This window comes from Ceratotherium simum, chromosome 6 (assembly GCF_057802395.1).
Source record: "Ceratotherium simum simum isolate JZ-2026a chromosome 6, ASM5780239v1, whole genome shotgun sequence".
NCBI lineage: Eukaryota > Metazoa > Chordata > Mammalia > Perissodactyla > Rhinocerotidae > Ceratotherium > Ceratotherium simum.
In genome coordinates, this window is record NC_141905.1 from 88,425,352 (window position 1) to 88,441,306 (window position 15,955).

At 51.4% G+C, this 15,955-nt stretch overlaps 1 long non-coding RNA gene across 1 annotated transcript; it reads right to left on the reverse strand.

The window, feature by feature from the left end:
• Nucleotides 1–11,506: 11,506 nt before the first annotated feature.
• On the reverse strand, nt 11,507–14,926 carry LOC147916930 (uncharacterized). Its single transcript, XR_015552538.1, has 3 exons — nt 14,837–14,926; nt 14,108–14,327; nt 11,507–13,451 (listed from the first exon to the last, which is right to left on the reverse strand). It is a non-coding gene; the product is annotated as an uncharacterized LOC147916930 (long non-coding RNA).
• Nucleotides 14,927–15,955: the final 1,029 nt, after the last annotated feature.

Below are 15,955 nucleotides of genomic sequence, written 5' to 3' on the forward strand. Positions count from 1 at the left end.
AGGGCTCTGGGGGGTGTCCAGGGGAAGGCAGTGTGTGCCTTGGAGGAAACCTACACCCTTGTGCACAGAAGCTTCTACCACAGGAAGCACACGCCACTCCAACGAGACATATGTTTGGCATCTCTAAGACTATTACTTTTCTCACCTTGAGAATATAGCTGGGTTTTCTCTCCTAATATAACGGTAATGGTTACAGGTTATTCTGTAGCACGTCACCAGTTACTAAACTGTAAGACAAAAATGCTCTGAAATCAGAAGTTCTGCACTTAAGGCAGAACATATACACCCCAGACCCTCTACTTCACTTCGGTGTTGGTTATTAATAACGCAGAGGATGGTGTAGGTTTCAGATTCTAAGAGTTTGTAAACTTCAAGGAGAGTCTGTCTTTCCTTCCTTCTATTGGAATTGTCAGCGGTGACTAAGGAAAGAGGAGATGGGACGTAATAATAGTCTCTCACAGACCATCAATAGCGACTCTGAAAAGGATTTTGTTTTGTTTTGTTTTTTATTCCTATAGTTAGAATTAGTCTTCTCTAGCTTTCTGGACCCTGAACTGTTGTGTCAAACCCTCAGGATGGCATTCTGGGGAAAGTAAACCTCTTTTGTATTCAACTAGGAGCTAATCATCTCGAATTATTTTCAAAATTAGTTTTCTCCCTAGAAATATTATTTATTTCTTCATATATCAAGCTGTCAATACAAGTGATTTGGAAACTAGAGGATTCAAGGAGTCTTAGCTTGGGGGAAAAGAGAAGTGGAATAATGTGAATATCGAGTGATTTTTGTGTCTGAGTCAGTAAGATTGAGGCTGCAAATAAAAAGTCAATGCATTTCTGAGAAATGTTCCCTCTGGTCAGAAATGGTGTTTTTATCTTTGACCAGCAAGCTACTATCTATAGGAATTTTATATATTTGAGAACAGACTCTTTTCAGTAAAATGAGGATAAGACTGGTTACATCTTAGAAGGTTGTGACTAAGATTAAATAAGCTCCTGTGGATGGAAAAGTGTGTAAATTTTAATTCTAAGTATCTGGTTTAATTTGTTTTGAAAATTTTGAACATGGTCATTGCCTGCAGCCACCAGAGCAGGCCTGAGAGAAGTGACATGGCAGAGCCACACGCAGGAGGAGTGAGGGGGCGGTCAGAAGGTAATCAGGGCCAGAGACAAAGCATCCACCTCCCCCTGGACCGGGGGACCAGGCAGGAGGCCAAGAGAGCCTGCTCTCCACACTCCACTGAGGACGGGCGTCTGAGGGCCACAGCCTGGCTGCAGGATGGGAACTAGCCTGTCACGGCTGGCCTCTGCTATTGGTGGGTCAGGAATCAGGAGTCTGTAAACACCTACATGTTCATTTCTATTTGTGAATTTCTTCCATCTCTTTCAATGGGATTGCTTTGGGAGTGGTCCAACCTCACAGCAGCAGGATGAGTGAAAATAGCCCATCACCCAAGGAGGCCAGGCTGGCCCTGGGGTTGGAGAGGAGGAGTCAGAGCTGAATGAAGAGGCATCAGGTGATGAAACACTTCCAGAAGACTCTGACCCCTACCCCTACAGGCCCCTACACAGAGCCTGTCCTGAAGCTGGAGACCCCCACCTGCCTCCCTGGAACTCCCATCCTGTGGTCCTGAGTCTGGGGCTACTCAGGACAAGCACAGTCCTGTTGTCCTTCAGACATCCTGGGCCTGCCCTCTTCTTTCTCCAGACTCACAGCCCCTGTCCCCCACACTTCCATCAATCTTATGCATGGTTACCAGATCATTCTCAAGTATTGCTCCCATAGACTTGGCACCAAGAACTCGAGGTAGTGCCTTTGCACGGTCTTCTGCGCACGGACGAGAACATGACTACAATCTGCCTAAGTGTGGAGTCTGCACCTCCGTGAATGTCCTGTGTTTGTGTTGGGGAGGCCCAAAGCAACCAGCGGGCAGAGATCCTGCTGGGAGAGCAGTATGCAGGAGCCCCTCGGTTGTCAGGAACCGTTTATGGGAACGGAGGTTCAGGAAAAGAACTGTTTTCCCTGGGCAGAGCAGAGGTTGGGGTGTGAGTAGGTATGGGAAAAGCTGGGAGCCGGCAGAGTAGCCAGCCAGGTCCCGGGACCCAAGGCATGGTGGGCTTGGCTACAGAGCAAGGACTCAAGTTCTGAAAACAGACGTGAGATCCAGAGAGCAATGATGCCAGCTCTGTAAGGCTGACACCCGGCCTTTTCTCCCATCTTGCCCCACACTAAATACCCCCATGGTGTAAGACCTAAAATTAGGTTTCGATAGTATGTGCTGCCCTGACATCTGAAACTGGGAGAGCCTTGAACAGCCTAACTGCAAGCTCTCCTCCTGACTCTGCTCCCACAGATAAGGTCCCTCATCCAAACAGCCCTCCTTATCAAACAAACCTAATGCAGTGCATGCTTGTTCCTGAGAGGCGAGTTTCAGGTCCCTGCCTTCCTGAAGAATTACACAGACAAGCCCATCACATCCTCCTGCAGAACCAAGGGCACCTCACCCTCTTGTGCCTACAAAGCCTGCCTCCCACAGTTCCTACAGGCCTACTCTGTCTCCCACTGCCACCACCACAGGACCCTGGCTGGCAAGCAGTGACCTCCTGCCCCCAGCTGAGAGTATGTTGACTAGTAAACAGCTGCCGGTCTCACCTGTCCAGCGTCAGGTGGGTGTTCAGCCAACCCCATAACCCTAGGATGGGAATTCCTCCCTCTCCAAAGGGGTGAAGAGGAAGCAATCGAAACAGCCCCCCACCCTGCCGCTCAGCCCTCCCTCTTTCAGTGGCAAGCCTGATCCAAGACAGGAAGAATGCAAGTAGCTTAAGCCCGACATGTTGGAAAGTGACTGTTTTCTTTTCCTGATCTGGTTCTCCAGGTGGATAAATGGGCCCTTGTCGTGTTCTTTAGCCTGGCACACATTTACCAGCCTCATTCTGGGGCCTGGGCCCTTTGTTCCCCAGACTGGGTTCTCTGCCTGGGCAGACTGGCCCACAGCTGTCTCCAACGTGGGTCTCCCCAGGTAACTCCAGCCAGTGCCTGGGGCCCCTCCCCTGAACCCTGACCTGAGGCGGAGCAGGCCAACCTGCACACAGACCTGCCCCGGCTGGCCTGGCTGGCTAGCTGGCTGGCTGGCTGAGTGATGCCTGCTCCCGGAACCACAGATGTCAAACTCCACCTGTTACGGTCTGAAGGTCTATGCACCTCAAATTCATATATTGAAATCCCAAGCCCCAAAAGTGATGCGACTAGGAGGTGGGGCCTTTGGGAGGTGCTTAAGTCATGAGTATAGAGCCCCCATGAACAGATTAGAGCCCTTGTAAAAGAGGCTCCAGAGAGGTCCCTCACCCCTCACCATGTGAGGACACAGCAAGAGGGTGCCAGCTACGAACCAGGAAGATGGCCCTCACCCGACCATGCTAGCGCCTTGATCTTGGAGTTTCCAGCCTCCAGAACTGTGAAAAATGAGTTTGTGTTATTTATAAGCCACCTACTCTATGGTAGTTTTTTATAGTAGCACGAACAGACTGAGACACTACCCACCTTGACGCTTCCTGAGGCTTGTCACTACACTGGGCTGGTTCTAACAGGCCCTCTGCCTCCCTGGGCTCAGGGATCCATGCTTCCTCCACTACAGTGCACTTCCTCTGGGCCCCCAGCACCTGCCCACTTCCAAGCCCTGGGACCATGCGGTCTGCTCGATGATCCTATTCATAGGGCTCTGCTTGCACGTCAATGGCTGTTCCCAAGCTGCCCCACCCTGTATCTTATGTTCCCTGTGATTCAGCACAGGATGGGTCCAGAGTCTCAGAGCCCACACAGCCCGATAGTTCTCAGCAGCTCTCAAAGAGTCCCTGATGAGTGAGTGGCGATTGCTAAGTGGCAACGTTGGGTCAGCAGCTGCCCTCGGTAAGTCAGAGGGTGATTATTTTATTCCATTTTATTCCAAAAGCAAAGGATACAATTCAATTTTCTTTTCATATGCAAAAATAATTTTATATCTTTAAATAATATAATCACTTAAATTATATTAATTGACTCTACAGGCAGTTTTATTTTATAAATGTAGCAATTATTTTATACAAAAAAGTCAGGAAATATTCTAAAATGATATAAATTTATCATTGTACTCGTGAATGGCACAAATGACGCTTTTTAAAGTTCATATTTTACAAATGTTAAGGGGCATGGCCTATGAACATGTTTTTCGTACTTTATTTTAAGGTTTTTACCATCCAAGATTTAACAAACGAGTATTTAAAAAGGGACTTGTTTGGCCTTGGTTCAAGATAATGCGGATGATGGAGAATGTCTGATGGTGGGGTGAGGTTTCTTTCACTGAAAACAATGGACACTTTATTTGGATCACTTAAGAAAAAAGGAGATACATAGAACAGATTCTGGTGGCTCACTGCACCGGAGATGGACTGACCCACAGGCCCCTGGAAGGGCAGGTGTGACAGCACGGCTGAGATCCAGGTGGCAGGACCAGCTTAGGCCAAATCATTTCCCCGCCGTCATTTCCAGGGGAGGGAGCCTGGTTGGCCAGGCCTGTCACCCCTGGCTCTAGGGTATGGCTCCTGAAGAACAGTCTCACCAAGACCTCGGGGAATGGGTAGGACAGCTTCCCAGAGGAAAAGGAGAAGTTATAACCAGAAGATGAAGGCAGGGTCCTGGGCAGGCAAAGCCAACACATGTTCACTAATGGCGGATATTTCCGCTGAGGAAAAAGTGGCCTAATTCCAAGCGTTTAGACACAGGCACGTTGTCAATTTCAGATAAACAATTGATAATAGATGAGGTGATAGTAGATGAATCATCTTTTCAGAAATTTAGACTATAATCATAAGATATTGTGTTAAGAATACTTGTATTATAAAACAAATGTTTGGCGTAGTTATAAAGATCATTTGGGGTGCTACGTTTTCTTAGTTGTTTGATAATTTTCTGAGTTTGGATTCTCATATTCATCCCTAAATTATCACCTGGATAATCTGGCATTTTGTGAGATTAGAAGACAAATTACAACAATTCAACATGATGTTTAGAAGTTGAGAGATAAATTTTGTGAAAATGTGCCTAAAAAGATTTTCTGAGTACAGTTCTTGTCATTTAAATATTCATCTTATTCAATTAATGAACATCTTCTTAGTGCTTCCCATATGCATAGAACTGCGTGGCATTTTTTATGTGTCTATATCTGTTTATAGGTCTATCTGTCTACCAACCGCCTACCCCTCAACCTCTCTGACCTCCAGGTTGACTACCTGTTGGCACCAGAGACATATACTCTAACTGCTGAGTCATGAGAAGGTCCCACAGGCAGAGAAAAATGGCAAATACCACGGAAGTGGGCAGACACCAGGGAGTTCTCTTTCACACGTGGGCTGCAGCAGATGTAGAGGACACCTGGGACTTGAGGGACGGTAGGATTTGGCCACACACAAGGGAGGAGAAGCACAGTGTGACCTGTGGCTTTGGGTGTGTGTAGGATGCAGCAAGAAGCCTGTCTAGTGCGATCCCTGGTCGTATTTTGGCATCCAATGCGGGTAAGACAGTTTGAAAAGACGGGGCTCGATCCTTTACCTGAAGAACCCCATTGCTCCAATGGGCATGTCTCAAAGAGTATGAAAACTTGCCAAGCTGAGGAGTGTCTGGAAAAAGCTTTTGTTTCAAAGGTTTGGGACCTAGATACCCAAGGAAAGGAAGCTGGAATGGGAGATCAAGGCAACGGCTGCCATCTCCTGTTTCCGTAGGTACAGAGCCCCAAAGTCCAGATACCTGGTGGACATTGAGGGCCATCTAGATCAGCTGCCTCACAGCAGGAAGGAGATAGGGGCCTGTCCTGTCCCCAGTCTGTGCATCCCCTAGGAGAGTTTTACTCAATGGCTTTCTTGAGCGAAGTGTTAAAACAAATCGGTGTTGGATAAGTGCCAACTATCAGACTGTACCTCTTGTTTCCCTCACAAACGAACTCAGTGTAAGCCTACACTTGTTCCGTTTTGTAATTCACTACAATTCTTGGCATGTGTCAAATTGTAGACATATTTGATTTCTCCAGTTAAAAATCAATTTTTACATGATACTTTCATTCTCAAAAGTCTTCCTTTTTTTAAGTGAATAACTGCTTACCCTAACCAAAAATAATGAGCATCTTGGCTTTTCATTTGTTGTTTTAATTAGAAAAAATGGTATCTAGTTTCTCATTACCTGGGGACTGGTCCAGCCCACTTTTCTCATGAAGGCAAAAACACAATGAACTTTTTGTTCGTTACTCTTTATATAATACACTATTATTTCTTGAGGAGTTGTCCGCACTGGTCTGACTTTAAACAGGCGGCAGAGTGACACTTTTGGTGGCTGCATTACTGGTGGCCACTGCTTCAGGTGAGAGGGGTTGAGGAGATGCACAACAGAGAAGACCAGCTAAGATGATCAGCTGAAAGTGTACCAGGGACGTCTACGAGGAAAAGCAAGACACCAAAAGCCGGAATAAATCCACTTTAGTAAAATTAGCTACAGATATTAAACAGCGCTTTCCCTCTGTCTTAATTAAAGACTAGAGGCCACCAAGTAACTCTGCGTATACAATGGTGCCCAGAAATTACTAACTCAGTAATAACTCGTATGTATGTGTGCAATGCAACAGATCTGTACACAGATGCATATCTTCAGCAGAAAGGAAACACATGAGCAATTAAGAAGTAATAGGCACTCCCTAAATTTAGTCAGGGGTTAAAACGTTGAAGCTGTGAATATTCACAAAATGAATCCCTCTGGTCAAGGCCTGGTCTCAGATTGACAGGAGGCGCAGCTTCCATTGCTAATAAAGAAATAAGTAAATAAGCTCTTCTTTCAATTTAATGCTCTGTTTCCGACCATGGGGCCAATATTATTGTTTCATCTGATCCTGAATTACTAACCATACAGTTCTCAGGTCGGCTGGGAGTGCCTGTAGCCTGTCGGGTCAGCAGTGTCCACATCACCGTGACAAGGTGTTCTCAGTGAGGAGTCTTATTTCTGATACAGAGCTGAGCTCTGACTGCTTTGAGCAAAAGGAAATTTTCAAGCAGGAAGCCCACAGCACATGCCAGAGACTGGGGAACCAGCTTAGAATCCCAGGTGGCCCCGAGGGCATCCGCGGGCCAGATGTGGGACGCAGCGATGCTCTCCTGACAGGAAGGAGTATGTGAATACCCCGTCATTTGGTAACCAACTGCCAGTTCTCTCTCATGTCCTCATGTCAGGGGCCTAGGTCCATGGCTCAGGTGTGCAGTGTCCAACTGGCCAAGATAAGGGCTCTCTTAGGGGAGGGAGCCAGTGCTACGGCCCCTTTAGCTATCTGCTTTCCTGGTGGCAGAAACCACCAAGCAGTGAAATCACCTTTTCACCAACATTGCTTACACTGGCGGGGGTTCCAAAAGATTGTGAGGGCACTATGAGGAAGGGATGATCATTTCGGACAACGAGAGAGGAACAGATATCCACTGCTTAGGTCGTGCAATTAGGGCCTAGCAGAGTAAGTTCTCAAAGCCCGTGGGCCAGATAAACTGCCCACCTGAATCTAAAAGTCTTCAGATGTTTGTGTTAATAAACAAACCAAATTTTGGATTCAATTTCAAGCCAGTGTCTTCTTTCTCTAGAAGATGGTGTGGCAGGAAGACTCGAGGCTGGCCCCATGATCATTGTATGATCCCCTGCCCTGGAGTGTGGGCAGGATTGGTGACTTGCTCCTAGCCGCTAGAATACAGGTGACAGGATGCATGTGAGTACAAGGCTGTAACACCCACCCTACTCAAGGCTCTCTCCCTTGCTGGCTTTAGAGGAACAAGCTGCCGTGTTGTGAGCTGCCCTGTGGTGAGGACCACATAGCATGGAGCCGAGAGTGGCCTCTGGCCGTCAGCCAGCAAAACAACGAGGCCTTCAGTCCTTCAGCCACAAGGAACTGAATACTGCTGACCAACGCAGGAGGTCAGAAGCACATCGTTCCCCAGCTGAGCCTCAGATGAGACCCCAGGCCCAGCTGACACCTTGATGTCAACCCATGGAGGACCCAGCTGGGCTGCTTGGACCCCTGACCCACAGAAACCTGAGGTGATGGGGTGTGCTGTGTTAAGCCCTGAGTGTGTGGGAATATTGTTACACGGCAGCAGATGACGTAAGCTGGTTGGTCCTTACTGCCTGTATTTCAGGTAGAAGAACAAATCATCGAAGAGCCAGTGGACTCCCCAGTGCCCCTTTGCATCAGCCGTGACTGAATACTGGGGGTCTCCTCACCAGGTGGGAGTGGAGGTCAGATGGACCACCAGCACACGGCATCCCCAGCTCTGGACACCCCACCTCGTGTCCATCTCTGTCTTCTCTGAGAGCAGCTGGAAATCAAGGGCTGTGGTCTGACTGAATGTATTTGACGTTTACTGAACAGACAACGCAGTCTATAATCTCACTCCTGGTGTTTTTGGCCAATCCCCTATTTGTCAGCTCCATTTGAAGGTCAAATCTCCGTGGGAGAAACAATTACAGACATAATGGCAGTGGAAAAACCCCCAAAATCCTCCAAATTAAATATTTATCTGGCATCACACTTTTCTAAGTTCTGCAGAACCTCTCCCATAAGCCAGTTCACGTTGATAAACTGATGGTTTTCTCAAATGAGATGAAGAAGAAGAATGGGCTTTGAAAATGAAGTCACGGAGCAGGCAGGTTATTGTCAAAGCTCCTTGGTCTGCTTTCCCCGCCTCCTTGGCAGGAAGCCTCCCGGAATGAGGTGAGGCAGAGAGGCCTGGTGGTCAGAGCCCCGAGCCCGGCACAGCTCCAGGCCCAGCTTCAGTGAAGGTCACGAAGGTCACAGCTCAGAATCCTGCTTCCTGGTTTACAATTGGTTCTCATTTCACTTTTGTTCTTGTGGTTGGTTTGGTCCCTAGAACGTGAATAGAGTTAGTTTGTAAGAAGTTCCCATCAGTTAAAATGAACAAATGAACAAGCAGGGGTCACCAGCTTTTGGGGATACGTACCCCCAAGTGGAGAGTAGATGTGGCATGGTCACGGCCCATCCCGTCTTTGACTGCAGTTGTGTCTGACCATGGTGCTCCCTTCAGTGATGGACCAAGGTGTGTGCCCCTAACCAGGCACTGGCCACTGCTAACAGCAGTGTGTTAGCAGGTGTCTCGGCAACGCCGAGAAGGAGATTGACGGGGAAGAAACATGTTGCTTGGTCTGAGCCGCCCTTCTCCTTCCCCGCCTGTGAGCAGAACACCCGTGTGGTGGCGGCAGGCCAGCAGCTCAACACTCCATTATATCTCGGTGACGGTTCCACCTCGTGCTTGCCACACTCCGTAGAAGGGCCCCAAATTGTTGCTTTGTCATTTTTCAAACAGCAGCAGATTCATATTTATCTTACACCAGATAATACGTTCTCACCGTTCTCTTCCCCAGGTGTCACTGAGAGACAGGGAATCAGGTTCAGAAGCGAAGGTTTAATTTTCATTTAAAGTGACACTTAGGAAATCAGCAACTCTCCTGCATCGTGGCAGTGGGCATTCCACAGCGAGGCAGCAAACGGCTGGGGGACAAGGCGGCCTACAATGCGGTCCCTGGGCAGCCGCAGGGAAGCACAGGCCTGCGTTTCATCATCTCCACCCAGCCAGGCACTGTGCCCCGAGGGCCCACGGACACACTTGTCCACCAAGACACTGAAGTCCCAGCGGCCCCAGCAGCCGCAGGCGGGGACATGAGAAGGAAGATGAACTGAGGCTGCCTCCATGTGAGTGAATCCTAGAGCAGAGGCCCGGACAGGGGCCAGGAGAGATGGGAGGCGCCAGGCATCTCTGCCTCCCCTTCTGGAGAGAGGAAGCTGGCACCCTCTTGTCGGGTGTGCGACATGTGTCCTGAGGGTGGTCCCCGGATGGAATGACGTCTCCCTGTCATGTCAGCACTCCTCCTGTTTACCTCCCTGCGGGGCTTACATGGGGAGATCTTCCTGCTCAGGCCCACATTCCCGGACCCCAGACCCCCGGAGGGTGTGGAGTGAGTTCTTTGTGCAGGGGCCAGGCGATCGGCGTGGCAGAGCCCAGCCCTCAGGGTGGCAGAGGCCGACCTTCCTCTGATGGGACATTGGGTTTATTTTGGTTATTAGAGAGAGAGAGAATTTGGGGGTCTCAGACAGAATAATAGCTAGCACTTGCTACCATTTACACTTTTCACAGTGATCTCCTTGCATTTGACTTCTTCCATCCTCATCACCATTGTATTATAAAAATAATTACATGTTACACAACTGGCAATATCTTCCCCCATCACGAAACCAAAACACCTCTGCCCACATTAGGCATCCACTCACGACGCATGGTCTGTCGACGCCCACTTGTGGCCGGGGTCTCTGCTCCGCACACTGGGTCCGTTGCCCATATGCCCAGCTGTGTTCCTCCCCAAGGTCACTGCGAGCCCTGGTGTCCAGCCTGCAGTGTTCCTGTGGGTGCAGGGGTATTTTCATCCCCTCATATTCCTGGGTGTCCTTTCTGAGCTTGTCTTCTAATCAGACTCTGAGGGTACACGCTCCTGCTGTCCCTGCCCCAGGACTGGAGCCTTTCCTGGCTGTCTTTGTGTCCTTGCGCCTTTCCTGGGCTGTCTTTGTGTCCTTGACTTCCCACTTGCCCTTAGCCTGTCACTGATCAAGGTCACACTTGGGAGTCCAGGAGGGTCCTCTCTTTGCTCTCGCATCACCCCAGCGTCGGTCACCGGGTCCTCCATGTGCCCGAGTCTCTCCAGTTCTCTCTCCTCCTCTCAGCGCCGCCGTCCTGTCCTGATCCCAAAGCCTCACTTTTCTCCATCCTTTGTTCATCATCACCCTCTCAGGAGACTCTTTAGACACTTTCCTGACATCGCCCCCGCCCCAGAAGGTGTCACTATCGCAGACCCAAGTGTGTCTGCTTATGCGCTGCATGTGTATCTGTGCTAACTACGTAAGAAGAGGAAGATTTTTGTGTCCTCCAAGAACCAATTCTTGCAGCCCCATCATCCCTGTTGAGAAGGCACCGTGGGACCCAAGGCAGCCTGATAGATAGACTGCAGCATCATGGGCAGGAAAGGGCTGGTGAGGCACTGGGGGAGGACAGTGGGGCCGTGAGTCCCCTCCACGTGAAGGCACAAAAGGAGGCAGCGGTGTGACATTGACAGAGAGAGCCACAGTTGCAGGAGATGCTCTGTGGGCATGGAGGCCATCCAAGAACTCGGCCGCCGTGAGAACCTTGGTTCAGCAGCATGGACCCATGGGGCAAACACGTGGGTCTCTCTCCTTTCTCGACGTCTCCTGCTGGGGCCTCCCCTGACTGAACTCCGCTGTCTCCACCCAACAGGTCAGCGTCCCAGAGCACAGAGTAGGACGGAGAAGGATGGAGAAGGGAGGGTGGGGCTGGAGGCCCAGCAGATGTGGCCTGAGGCCAAGGCATCCAGCTGGCCTCCTGGCCTCTGCTTTCTTCCTGTCAGCCAGCCCCCCTCAAACATCCAGCCCCACTTTGTCCCACTATTATTGAGCAAACCAGCCCCTGTCCCCTACAATAGCTTTTGACGCCCCATCAGCCACAGGATTTATTCACTCTGGGCAGGACACCACTGGGCCTTCCTGTCCAGTATCCTGCTGCCCGCTCTGCCCCAGGCCCCCTGGCGTGATCACACCCCACATATTGTGAACTCAACACGGCAGGGCCTTCCTCCGTCCTGTTCCTGCTGCCGGGAGTGCCCTCACCCTCCCTGGGAACGTGCCTTCCTGCAAAGTACAGCTCAGTCTCCAGTCTGACTCTGAGGCACGTTTACCATAGACCACCTCTGCCCTGGGGCTCTGGAACATTCTTCATACCTCCCTGCGCATGCTGGGGTGTGTGCCAGTCCAGGGTGTGAGCTCCCTGGGCAGGGAGATGCCCACCCCTCTCTGTGCTCCCTGCAGTGGGTTGGGGGCTGGGGCAATGCCACATGGAGAGTCAGCTCCAGCCTGGGGCATCAGTGGTGGGGTGAAGGGATCTGTCTCCTGGCAGAGCAGGGGCAGAATTAGGTTCTAACAACAATGGGAATAACGCCGCGTCTTGTGAGCTATTGACTCCTGACGGGGTACAAGCTCTCCATGGTAGGAATGCTTTAATCTACACAGAGCACCAATGGGGCGATTACGCTTCCTCGCAGCATGGGAGGCTCAGGCACCGAGGCCTCAGGGCCGGTCCTGGCCCAGCTGGGCTGCGGCCCCTGCCTGCTGCATGTCTGTCGTCTCCGCCTGTGGCGGGGTGGGGCGGGGACACCGGGGGGTGGTTTGCACGGTGAGGGGGCAGTGAGGGTGGCCAACACAGTGCAGATGCAGAATCCCCGGCTTCCTAGGACCCACGTCTCATCCTCTTTTGGGCTGTGGTGGGTCCATACCATGAAAATCTGGAGCCTGCATGGGGCAGTCTAGGGGGAGCAATTTATCCGTGAGCTGCCCCATCAGCCAGAGCTGCCACCAGGTCATCTCTGTGCTGGAGACACTGCTTTAGGAGGGTCTTTCCAAAACTGGCACAAAAAGACCACGTGGAAGCATGCAGTGACCCGCTCCCCAGATCAGCCCCACCTCCCTGTGGACGCCCAGCCATGCAATGGATCCCACAGAGGGCTCGTACCCACTTCCGCAGGAAGGGAAGGAAAGTCTCCACACAGAGCACAGGACAAGCTCAAGGGGAGGCGTGGGGCCACTCGGAATCCAAGTGGGGGGCTGCTGTTCGGGGTTGATCAAACAGGAAGTCGCGCAAAGGCTCATTCCTAAAGAGCCAGGAGGGAAGTTGCTGCATTTCACATAGTGGCCGGACGGGAAGGACCCGCCCAGGACAGCACAGCATGACCTGGAGCCAGTGCCTTCCAGAAAGCCAGGGCAGGGGTGACAGAAGTTCATGATCCCCCCAGGACAAGGCAGGATAAGGCAGCTGTCCAGGAAGATCAAAGGAAGTGCCTGGGCTTCAAAGGGGAGTAGAACACGTGGGTGTAGGCAGACTCCTAGGCAGAGTTCTCCAAACCCCTTTCTCAGCAGCAGGGAGGCCGCAGCTGGCACTGCCGTTCTGGGCTCCTAGCTGTTCTCAGCCCCTGGAGCCAGTGGTGACGTGCCCACTGAGGAGGGGCGGAGAACGAGAACTTGTTCTCCGGGACGTAGTTACACGGCTGGGACCCTGGCACACACCCAAGAGGGTCACCCGGGTAAATGGAGCCAAAGAGGGGCCAGATGGAGAAACAGGGGTGTGCCACCCACCTTCCTCACATGGCTGCCCCCACCCACAAGGCAGCAGGGGCACGAGGGTCCCAGCTCCAACCGCAGGACGGCCCCTTGGCGATGCCCGGCTTGTTCCTTCAGTGTCACGCTTCTCACCCTCCTCTTCTGGGCCATGCCAACACGGCAGCCTTGGCTGGCTGCCCTGAGACTCAGTGAGGACGGTGTACATGGAGCCTGTCATATTTGACAAGTCACTATTAACGCTCATCGGATGACTCTAATGGCCAAATATCATTTTTTTAAATTTGGTGCAAAACATTGTCCATCTCACCCCTTGCATATCTGCACCTCCCCCCCACCCCTCCCATCACCTCCCCACCTATCATTTAAGAAGGTTGCAGGGAAAGGATGGGATTCAGACACCATTCCCTCACATCACTGTAATGTTAACAATGTGATCCTGAATAGCACGGCACAGCATACATCCGCCCACAGCAATAAAACAGCAGATGCGGCCGCTCCCTCCAGACACAGACCTGCCTTAGAGAGCAGGTGGTAGGGGAGAGGCCTGCCCGGGGAGGGGGGATTACGAACAAGGCTGGACTGAGGCATGAGAGCCTCCTCCGCATGGTTAGGAGGGCTGCTTCATCACCCCAGGTACTGGACCAGAAATCACGGTGATACAGCTGTGGTCCAAGACCGGGTGTGACTTGTCCTGGAGAAGCCCCCACAGTGGATTTCGCCAGGGAGGGGTTGTTATGCCCACTGAGATGAGACTTGGCCTCACCTGGAGGTGTGTGCCCCGTCTGACATGAGCTCCTAGAGGCAAGGGGCCTGGACCTAGCACGTTCCACTCGTCACATGAGACAAGGACTTTCTCCAACACTCACCAGCACAGAACCTCTCACTGCAGACAGCGGGGGCTCCGGACAGATGCTGGGTGCTGTTACAACTGCCGCTTCGTGGAAACCCTGGGGCAGAGGCTATGCTTGGCCGTCATAACAGCCTCGATGGGTTGGACAGGCAGATCCGTCACAATTTGAATGTTTTCCTCCTGGCGAGACACCTCGTATACGTTGATTTGAGAGTCAAGTGGTCAGAATTGGGAGTCTGTTTAAATAAAAGAGAGCAAATTGGAGCTATCAATAGATCTCTCCCTCCACATTTTAGGGCAATAAACTGTAAAGACAGTGATTCAGAGGCAGTGTTTCAGAGCCATGTGTCCTGGCAGGTCTCCCAGCCGCCCACACCTGGCAGGACACACAGGATTTATGGGCTGGCAGGGCAGAGGCAAGTCTCTGGGCCATCCTCAGAGCCAGCCTGGCACCCACAGCCCTTTGGGGTTCTCCACACAGGCCAATTTATGGGAGGCTGGAGGGGAAGGAGACAGCATACATGGAAGGCAAGGAGTGGAAGGGATTTCCCTCCCACCACCTTTTCTGGCTACTGTGCCCTCTTGCCTGCCATCTGCCTCGTTTCTGGCCACCCTGTAAGAGCCGTGATTGTAGGAACCACACATCTGTCACTGCTTCACGCATCCCAGCCCCCTCCCCACATCACACAGGGCCTGGGGCATAGACTGTGGCTTTACAATAGAGTCACCACAGGTCCCGGCTTACCAGGACTCTCCACTGGTACATCCACTGTGCCACTAATGATTCTGAGTCCTTGTTCTCTCTCTCAGTGTCCTGGTTTAAACAAGAAAGTATAAGACCACCCATGAATGAAGAACAATTCTGCAAGTGAGTCTTTAGCAATCAGAAATCAGCTGCCCAAGACTCTAGGGGAGACACTGCTGGCTCTGCTGCTGCCCAGCTTGCCCGACTCCAAGATCCAGCTCCTGAAGATCTAGAAGCACAGAGACCACACGTGCTTCTCACTGGGGTCCTCTCTTGGGGGATGTGCCATCAGGACTGGGGAGGAGAGCCGGGGCCAGGCCATGACACAGCCAGAGGATGACAAAGCTACTTAAAACTACTGTAAGAGTGAGGGCTGGCCCAGTGGCATAGTGGTTAAATTCGAGCCTTCTGCTTCTGCATTCCGGGGTTCACAGGTTGGAAGATTTGGATCCCAGGTGTGGACCTACGCACCGCTCATCAAGCCATGCTGCCGCGGCATCCCATATACAAAATAGAGGAAGATTGGCACGGATGTTAGCTCAGCGTTAATCTTCCTCACCAAAAAAGAGGAAGATTTGCAATGATGTTAGCTCAGGGCTGATCTTCCTCATCAAAAAAATAAAATAAAATAACTACTGTAAGAGTGACCATTTCTTCTCCTTTTCTTGTCACAGGTCATAAGTTTGTCCTGAAGCTGCAGGGGACAGAGGCTGTGGGATTGGTTTCAGCTTTGATTTCCTGGAAAGTATTCATGCCTGCACCCACGAGAACAGACACCAGCGCAGGGAAGGGAGAGCCAGGGCCAGTGAAGTACAGGGTGGGAGGCACCTCCTCGAACAGAGTCCAGGGCCCATCCCCAGGGAGGGAAAGGAGCTGCACCTGCCAATGAAGATCCTGTTCCCGCTGGACTTCAGAGGAGAGATGTGCACCAAATAAGTGTGCCGGGACAGGAGGGGTCAGGAGGGCATGAAACAAGGAGGTCCTGGCTGAGAGGCAAAGAAGGGAAACGAGGGGCCGCGGCCCATTGCAGACGGCAGAACCTAGAGCAGCAGGAGTAACAGGAATGAACCGCAGAGACCCGAAGGAGTAACCGTGAGCACCGGGCAGCCAAAGAAGCGC